Raw genomic sequence first — 10,410 nt, 5'->3', positions numbered from 1 at the left:
AGAACAAATGACCTGAGCAGACATCACCCTCCATGACAAGTGATTGCAGCCGTGGTCCTCTGAGGTCCGTTCTGCAGCTGTTAAATGACATCCCTTCTGCTTAGTGACCTGGCCGTTCTGGTCACCATCTATAAAAAGGTATAATGAAGGGAATTTTGTTTACTTACCGTAAATTCCTTTTCTTCTAGCTCCTATTGGGAGACCCAGACAATTGGGTGTATAGCTTCTGCCTCCGGAGGCCACACAAAGTATTACACTTTAAAAAGTGTAACCCCTCCCCTCTGCCTATACACCCTCCCGTGCATCACGGGCTCCTCAGTTTTGGTGCAAAAGCAGGAAGGAGGAAAAACTTATAAATTGGTCTAAGGTAAATTCAATCCGAAGGATGTTCGGAGAACTGAACCATGAACCAAAAGAACAATTCAACATGAACAACATGTGTACACAAAAGAACAACCAGCCCGAAGGACACAGGGGCGGGTGCTGGGTCTCCCAATAGGAGCTAGAAGAAAAGGAATTTACGGTAAGTAAACAAAATTCCCTTCTTTGTCGCTCCATTGGGAGACCCAGACAATTGGGACGTCCAAAAGCAGTCCCTGGGTGGGTAAAAGAATACCTCGATAAAAAAGAGCCGAAACGGCCCCCTCTTACAGGTGGGCAACCGCCGCCTGAAGGACTCGCCTACCTAGACTGGCGTCTGCCGAAGCATAGGTATGCACCTGATAGAGTTTCGTGAAAGTGTGCAGACTAGACCAGGTAGCTGCCTGACACACCTGCTGAGCCGTAGCCCGGTGCCGCAATGCCCAGGACGCACCCACGGCTCTGGTAGAATGGGCTTTTAGCCCTGAAGGATGCGGAAGCCCAGAAGAATGGTAGGCTTCAAGAATCGGTTCCTTGATCCACCGAGCCAAGGTTGACTTGGAAGCCTGCGAACTCTTACGCTGGCCAGCGACAAGGACAAGAGCGCATCTGAACGACGCAGGGGCGCCGTGCGAGACACGTAGAACCGGAGTGCTCTCACCAGATCCAAAGAGTGCAAATCCTTTTCACATTGGTGAATTGGATTAGGGCAAAATGAAGGTAAGGAGATATCCTGATTGAGAAGAAAAGGGGATACCACCTTAGGGAGAAATTCCGGGACAGGACGCAGAACCACCTTATCCTGGTGAAAAAACCAGGAAGGGGGCTTTGCCTGACAGCGCTGCAAGCTCCGACCCTCTTCGGAGTGATGTAATCCTGAAGACGCTAGGATCCAGGACTCAATGGCCACACAGTTAGGTTGAGGGCCACAGAATTCAGATGGAAAAACGGCCCTTGTGACAGCAAGTCTGGGCGGTCTGGAAGCGCCCACGGTTGACCCACCGTGAGATGCCACAGATCCGGGTACCACGATCGCCTCGGCCAATCTGGAGCGACGAGAATGGCGCGACGACAGTCGGACATGATCTTGCGTAACACTCTGGGCAGCATCGCCAGAGGAGGAAATACATAAGGCAGTCGAAACTGCGACCAATCCTGAACTAATGCGTCCGCCGCCAGAGCTCTGTGATCCTGAGACCGTGCCATGAAGGCCGGGACCTTGTTGTTGTGTCGTGACGCCATGAGATCGACGTCCGACGTTCCCCAGCGGCGACAGATCTCTCGAAACACGTCTGGGTGAAGAGACCATTCCCCCGCGTCCATGCCCTGACAACTGAGAAAATCTGCTTCCCAGTTTTCTACGCCCGGGATGTAAACTGCGGAGATCGTGGAGGCTGTGGCTTCCACCCACTGCAGAATCCGCCTGACTTCCTGGAAGGCCTGACGACTGCGCGTGCCGCCCTGATGGTTGATGTATGCGACGGCAGTGGCGTTGTCCGACTGTATACGGATCTGTCTGCCCCCCAGCCACCGATGGAAGGCCAATAGGGCTAGATCCCAGGTTGGGGGTAGGAAGGATCTTCCTTGCGATAGAGCATTGGGACGGAGCCACCACTGAAGAGACGTCTTGGTTGCAAGGGAAAGAGACATTCCTGTCGAGGGAAGCCGACCTCCTGTCCCTTTTGCGGAGAATGTCCCATTGGAGTGGCCGCAGATGGAATTGCGCGAACGGCACTGCCTCCATCGCTGCCACCATCTTCCCCAGGAAGTGCATGAGGCGCCTCAAGGGGTATGACTGACCCCGAAGAAGAGATTGCACCCCTGCCTGCAGGGAAAGCTGTTTGTCCAGCGGTAGCTTGACTACCGCTGACTGTGTATGAAACTCCATCCCGAGGTAAGTCAGTGATTGGGTCGGTGTCAACTGGGATTTTGGGAAGTTGATTATCCACCCGAACTGCTGGAGAGTCGCCAGAGCGACTGTAAGGCTGTGTTGACACTCCACCCGAGAAGGTGCCCTGACTAGGAGATCGTCTAAGTAGGGAATCACCAAGTGGCCCTGAGAGTGTAGGACCGCCACAACGGATGCCATGACTTTGGTCAACACCCGTGGGGCTGTCGCCAGGCCGAAAGGCAATGCCACGAACTGAAGGTGTTTGTCCCCGATGGCGAAACGCAAGAAGCGTTGATGTTCGGGTGCGATCGGCACATGGAGATAAGCATCCTTGATGTCGATCGATGCTAGGAAGTCTCCTTGTGACATCGAGGCGATGACTGAGCGGAGAGATTCCATCCGAAACCGTCTGGTGCTCATATGTCTGTTGAGCAGTTTGAGGTCCAGAACGGGACGGAATGATCCGTCCTTCTTTGGCACCACGAACAAGTTGGAGTAAAAGCCGCGACCATGTTCCTGAGGGGGAACAAGGATCACAACTCCCTCTGTCTTCAGAGTGACCACTGCCTGAAAAAGTGCGTCGGCCCGAGCGGGGGGCGGAGAGGTTCTGAAGAAACGAGTCTGAGGACGAGAGCTGAACTCTATCCTGTAACCGTGAGACAGAATGTCTCTCACCCATCGGTCTTGAACATGTGGCCACCAGGCGTCGCAAAAGCGGGAGAGCCTGCCACCGACCGAGGATGCGGTTCGGGGATGCCGAGAGTCATGAGGAGGCCGCCTTGGAGGCAGCGCCTCCGGCGGCCTTTTGGGGGCGTGACTTAGACCGCCACGCATAGGAGTTCCTCTGGCCTTTCTCCGGCCTGCTGGACGAAGCGGATTGGGACTTGGCGGAGGGACGAAAGGACCGAAACCTCGATTGAATTTTCCGTTGCTGAGGTTTCTTAGGTTTGGACTGGGGTAAGGAGGAGTCCCTTTCCCTTGGATTCCTTAATAATCTCATCCAATCGTTCAAACAATCGGTCGCCAGAAAACGGTAAACCGGTTAAGAACCTCTTGGAGGCCGAGTCTGCCTTCCATTCGCGCAGCCACATGGCCCTGCGGACTGCCACAGAATTGGCGGATGCCACCGCTGTACGGCTAGCAGAATCTAGGACTGCGTTCATGGCGTAGGAAGAAAAAGCTGACGCCTGAGAGGTCAAAGACGCAACCTGCGGAGCAGAATTACGTGTAACCGCATTAATCTCAGCCAGACAAGCTGAGATAGCTTGTAGTGCCCACACGGCTGCAAAGGCCGGGGCAAAAGACGCGCCCGTGGCCTCATAGATGGACTTCACCAGGAGCTCTATCTGCCTGTCAGTGGCATCCTTTAGCGATGAGCCATCTGCCACCGATACCACAGATCTAGCCGCCAATCTAGAGACTGGAGGATCCACCTTGGGACACTGAGCCCAACCCTTAACTACGTCAGAGGGGAAGGGGTAACGTGTGTCAGTAAGGCGCTTAGTAAAGCGCTTGTCCGGAACCGCTCTGGGCTTCTGGACAGCATCTCTGAAGTTAGAGTGATCGAAAAACGCACTCCGTGTACGTTTGGGGAACCGAAACTGGTGTTTCTCCTGCTGAGAAGCCGACTCCTCTACAGGTGGAGGCGGGGGAGACAGATCTAACACCTGGTTGATGGACGAGATAAGATCATTCACTAAGGCGTCCCCTTCAGGTGTATCAAGATTGAGGGCAACGTCAGGTTCAGAGCCCTGAGCTGCGACGTCCGCCTCGTCCTCCAGAGAGTCCTCGAGCTGGGAACCCGAGCAGCGTAAAGAAGTCGGGGAAGATTCCCAGCGAGCCCGCTTAGCCTGTCTAGGACTGTGGTCCAGGCAGGAGTCCTCCGCGTGGGACCTAGGGCCCAACCTGGGAGCGCGCTGCGGCGCGGACCGAGAGGGGCCTGGAGGCGACGAGCTAACGGGGACCGGGGACTGTGTAAGGACCGGTCTGGACTGCAAAGCTTCTAGCAGCTTGGCAGACCATTTGTCCATAGACTGAGCCATGGATTGTGAAAGTGACTCCGAGAGTTTCTCAGCAAACGCAGCAAACTCTGTCCCTGCCGCCTGGACAGGGGGAGCAGGGGGGGTCTACATGAGCCGAGGGGCCCACTAGTGACCGAGGCTCCGGCTGAGCAAGCGAAACAGGGGTCGAGCATTGCTCACAGTGAGGGTAGGTGGAACCCGCAGGTAACATAGCCGCACAAGAGGTACAGGTCGCAAAAAAACCCTGTGCCTTAGCACCTTTGCTCCTTGTGGACGACATGCTGTTGTCTCCTAGGAGAGTGATCACTGAAGTTATATGGGAAGGGGTATGCAGCCCGACCGAACAGAAATATGTATATAAATACGTATCTATTCCGGCACCCTGGGGGGGACCAGCACCGGGTGACCGGTGTGGCTGACCGACCGCTAAAAAGCGGAGTGTGTGTCCTCCAGATTCCCTGCCTTAGGTCTCCCAGAGCTGCAGAGCTCTTCTCTGATAATCCTCCACCGGCAGAAAGCCAAAAACATGGCTGCCGGAGCTCTCAGGGGAGGAGTGGAGCCGTGGGCGGTGCTAGAAAAGTGCGGGAATCTGGGGTCCCCACAGTGATCAGTGAGGGGGGAGGAAACATACAGGATGCTCCGGCCCTCACAGCCGACGTCAGGCCGGCCGGCCCGCCCTTACCCCTGACAGGCAGGCCCGGGGGCGGGATTTTTGCTACTAGGCCGCGATGAAGCCGGGGACTAAATTTAAGACCGCGGCCGACAAGCAGGCGCGGTAGTCCGCCGGTCTTCACAAATCAGCAGCTGCTGCAGCGTCCGGGAAGAAGGCGCTCCATGCACAATCCCCATGGGGACACAGAGTACCTTATAGATGCAGGGCCCGGTCCCTGAGGATGGATAGACTCCTGTCCAGCAGATTCCCACAGGGGCTGTGGAGGGAGTCCGGTCCCAGTGAATGGATGACCGGTCAGGATCCCACTTCTCCCAGAGCCACTAAGGGATGGTGAAGGAAAACGGCATGAGGCTCCGGCCTTTGTACCCGCAATGGGTACCTCAACCTTAACAGCACCGCCGACATAGTGGGGTGAGAAGGGAACATGCCGGGGGCCCCGTGGGGGCCCTCTTTTCTTCCAACCGACATAACTAAGTTGAGAATGCATGAGTGGATGTGTGCCTCCTTCCACACAAAGCATAAAACTGAGGAGCCCGTGATGCACGGGAAGGTGTATAGGCAGAGGGGAGGGGTTACACTTTTAAAGTGTAATACTTTGTGTGGCCTCCGGAGGCAGAAGCTATACACCCAATTGTCTGGGTCTCCCAATGGAGCGACAAAGAAATATATATATATATATATATATATATATATATATTGTGAGGTAGCGTCGTCGGCTGCACTGCAGAAGACACGGGATCCAGGCACCAAGGTTCACAGCACACGGTTTATTCCAAACAAAAAGTCCACAATAGTACATATGTGCCTTTCCGGCAGAGAACTCAGGGAGATGTGATCACTCCCTCACACCTGCCCTTGTTCCTGAATCTATTTAACCCTTCCTTCAGCCTGTAGGGAAACAGCATTAACCCTATAGTGGATTATCATGGAGTGAGCACAACCGGGGCGAGACATACCGGCCGTCATAGATAACCCCGGTCACAGTCTCACATACCCCCCCCCCCCTCAGTTCAAGCGTGCGGGGTTGAACTCCTGCCATCAAACACGGGCCGCGGGACAAGGCATCGGCGTTGCCCTGCAACCTACCGGCCCGGTGTTCAACCGTAAACCGGAAGTTCTGCAGAGAAAGGAACCACCGGGTAACCCGGGCATTCCGTTCCTTGGCGGACCTCATCCAGACCAGTGGAGAGTGATCCGTCACCAAGCGAAACTGACGTCCCAGCAGGTAATAGCGTAGGGACTCCAAGGCCCACTTGATCGCCAGGCACTCCTTCTCCACTACGCTATAATTCCGCTCGGGAGGGGTGAGCTTCCTACTCAAGAAGGTGACGGGGTGTTCCTCCCCCTGAACCACCTGAGACAGCACTGCCCCCAGGCCGACCTCCGAGGCGTCAGTCTGTACTATGAACTCCTTCCGGAAATCAGGGTTGACCAGAACGGGCTGTCCGCACAGGACCTCCTTCAGGGCCCGGAAGGAGTCCTCGGCCTGCGGAGTCCAGCGCACCATGACGGACTTCTTGCCTTTGAGAAGGTCCGTCAAGGGGGCTGATAGTCCCGCAAAATCTTTTACAAACCTCCTGTAGTACCCCACGATACCCAGGAAGGCCCTAACCTGCTTCGTGGTCAGGGGTCTAGGCCACTTCTGGATCGCCTCGACCTTGTTAATTTGGGGCTTAATCACTCCTTGGCCTATCACGTAGCCCAAGTAGCGGGCTTCCGTGAGTCCCAATGCACATTTCTTGGGATTGGCTGTCAATCCGGCTGTTCGAAGCGCGTCCACCACCGCTTGTACCTGTTCCAAGTGAGTCTGCCAATCGGAGCTGTAAATAATGATGTCATCCAGGTACGCTGATGCATACGCCTGGTGGGGTTCCAGCACTAAGTCCATCAACCTCTGGAACGTGGCCGGAGCGCCATGTAACCCAAAAGGCAAGACAACATAGTGGAAGAGACCCTCCGGCGTAACAAAAGCGGTTTTCTCCTTGGCGGACTCCGTTAGTGGCACCTGCCAGTACCCCTTGGTCAGGTCGAGCATGGTAAAATATCGCGCCTGTCCCGGCCTATCAATCAGCTCATCCACCCGGGGCATGGGGTAGAGATCAAACTTGGATATTTCGTTCAATCTCCTAAAGTCATTGCAGAACCTTAAGGAGCCATCGGGTTTTGGTATTAGGACAATCGGACTAGCCCATTCACTCCGGGATTTTTCGATGACCCCCAGGCGTAACATTTTCTTTACTTCCTCCGATATGGCTTGTCGTCGAGCCTCCGGTACTCGGTATGACTTCAGGCGTACTTTCAGGTGGGGCTCGGTGACAATATCATGTCGTATCAGACTGGTCCTACTGGGCAGCTCGGAGAAGACATCGGGGTTCTGCTGAACCAACCGTCTGGCCTCTCGCCTCTGTGTCTTGGTGAGGGCTTCTCCAATCCTTACTTCCGGTTCGTCCTCTCCGGAGGTCGCTGGAGCCGGATGTGAACGACCCGAAGAGGAGGGAGGTGGGGAAAAAACAGCCATCAGGCTTTCCCGTTCCTGCCAAGGTTTTAATAGGTTGACATGGTATATTTGTTCAGGTTTCCGCCTACCGGGCTGCAATACTTTATAGTTAACCACCCCGACTCTTTCCTTTATCTCGTAGGGGCCTTGCCACTGAGCCAGGAATTTACTCTCCGCCGTGGGGATCAATACCAACACCCGATCCCCGGGTTTAAAGGTCCGCACGGTGGCTTGTCTATTGTAGCGGCCGCTTTGCGCGGCCTGAGCCTCCTGTAAATGCTCCTTCACAATTGGCATGACCGCGCTTATGCGGTTCTGCATACCCAAAATGTGTTCAATCACACTTTTATGGGGGGTGGGCTCCTGCTCCCAGGTTTCTTTTGCCAGGTCCAACAATCCCCGGGGATGTCGCCCGTATAACAATTCAAAAGGCGAAAACCCCGTGGATGCCTGTGGCACCTCTCGTATGGCAAACATCAAATAGGGAAGCATCATATCCCAGTCTTTCCCGTCTTTGGAAATCACCCTTTTGAGCATGGTTTTCAGGGTTTTATTGAATCGTTCCACTAAACCATCCGTCTGAGGATGATACGCAGACGTACGCAACTGCTTGATCTGGAGTAGCCGGCATAGCTCTTTGGTCACTTTAGACATGAATGGGGTCCCCTGATCCGTAAGGATCTCCTTGGGCAACCCCACCCGGCAGAACACAGCAAACAACTCCCGAGCTATAAGCTTGGCTGCAGTATGTCTGAGAGGTATCGCCTCTGGATACCGGGTGGCATAGTCAACGATCACTAGGATATGCTGGTGCCCTCGAGCAGACTTTACGAGGGGCCCCACCAGATCCATCCCTATCCGTTCAAAAGGGACTTCTATAATGGGTAACGGTACCAACGGACTGCGAAAGTGGGTCAGGGGTGCGGTAAGCTGACACTCCGGGCAGGTTTCGCAGAACCGTTTTACCTCCCCAAAGACCCCGGGCCAATAGAACCTTTGCAATATTCGCTCCTGCGTTTTCTTGACCCCTAGGTGACCACTCATCAGGTGTTTATGAGCCAAGTCGAGGACCCGCCGGCGATACGGCTGGGGCACCACCAACTGCTCTACCCCTACGCCCCGTATTTCATCTACCCGGTAGAGTAAATCCTGCTTAAGAGCGAAATGGGGGTATCTTACCTGGGCACCAGGCAGCTGTGCCACCCCGTCAACTACTGTCACCCGACTCCGGGCATGTATTAATGTAGGGTCCTGGAGTTGGGCTGTCCCAAACGTATCCGGGGACGCCTCCAACTCCGGGATGGGCTCGACCGTCTCAGCCTCTCCTGCCAATACCTCTAGGGGCGACCTATCAGGTTCACATCCTGGCCCTATCATGGGTACCCCTACGGCAGGTGTCCCGGATTCAGGATTGTAGGGCTCAGGTCCCGGACTGACCAATATCTGAGGGGACTTAGGAGGTCCCTTCCATAAAGTCCAAAAATAGGGCAGATCCCTTCCTAGGATCACATCATAGGGAAGAGTATTAATAAGTCCCACCTCATGTTGCACCTGACCGCAAGGTGCTGTGATGGTGACTATCCCCGTGGGATAGTCTCGGCGGTCCCCATGTATGCAAACCACCCCCACGGTACGTCCTGTGGCCTTTACTTTAGCCCTTAGGGTTGATCGCACAAGGGTCACTAAGCTTCCGGAATCCAACAAGCCTGTAACCGGACATCCATTCACCTGAATTTGGCACAAGTGGGGCTCAGTCTCTGGGTAGACCAGGTCAGCGGTACACACCACCTGAGCATACATTGAACCCCGCCGGGTAACCCCACAATCCATGGGCTCCGTGGTGAGTGGACACTGGGCTTCCATATGTCCCACCCGCTGGCACCGCCAACATCTAATAGGGAAGGACACCCCCTTGACGAGTTGTCGTTTAGGGTACATAGTTTTCCGGACCTCAGGGACGGAGGGTGCAGCTTCAGACGGGACGGTAGCGGACTCCCACACCGGTGTCAGCGGTGGGTCCTTGGCCCTAGGCTTGGAGGGGCCGGACCGACGGGCGGTACGCAAAGTCTCAGTGTCCCGTATCAAGTCCTGCGTAGCCACATGCCGCTCTACCAGGGACACTAATTGGTCCAGGGTACTCGGGTCACCCTGTCCGACCCACCGTTGAATGGTGACGGGTAAAGTGCGCACAAAACGATCCACTACTACCCTTTCCACCATTTGCGCTGGGCTCAGAGTGTCAGGCTGCAACCACTTTTTTACAAGATGTAACAAGTCATAGGCCTGGGAGCGTACGGGTTTGGCTTCCTCAAAGAACCACTGATTTACCCGCTGAGCCCGTACATAGGTATTCACCCCCAACCGAGCCAGTATTTCGGCTTTCAGGGTCACATAGTCAATGGCGTCCTCGGTACAGAGGTCCAGGTATGCTTTTTGGGGTTCCCCCGTCAGATAGGGTGACAATACCTCAGCCCACTGCGGGGTCGGCAGCTTTTCCCGTTCGGCCACCCGTTCAAACACCGCCAGGAACGCTTCCACATCATCACCCGGGGTCATCTTTTGCAACGCTTGTCTCACCGCTTTCCGGACGCTGCCGTCATCACCCGGTCCCGGGGTTGTTGCTGCCGGTCCGGCACGGATCGACTTGGCCAGGAGAACCATCTGTTCTTGGTGCCTTTTTTCCTGCAATTGCAAGGCTTGCTGCTGACGTGCATTGGCCTGATCCATCTGTTCTTGGAATTTTTTTTCCTGCACTTGCAAGGATTGGAGCAGGTGTGCATTGGTCTGTTGCTGCTGTGCATTAGCCTGTTGCTGCTGTGCATTAGCCTGTTGCTGCTGTGCATTAGCCTGTTGCTGCTGTGCATTAGCCTGAGCCAAATGCTTTATTATGTCCTCCATGGCGTCGCCGGGTTTGGGCTGTAGTATAGCCGCTCGAATCCAGGACATGCGCAGCTGGGTCACCAGGGAT

The sequence above is a fragment of the Anomaloglossus baeobatrachus genome, chromosome 5 (genome assembly GCF_048569485.1).
Source record: "Anomaloglossus baeobatrachus isolate aAnoBae1 chromosome 5, aAnoBae1.hap1, whole genome shotgun sequence".
NCBI lineage: Eukaryota > Metazoa > Chordata > Amphibia > Anura > Aromobatidae > Anomaloglossus > Anomaloglossus baeobatrachus.
Note: the sequence above shows the minus strand (reverse complement) of the source record.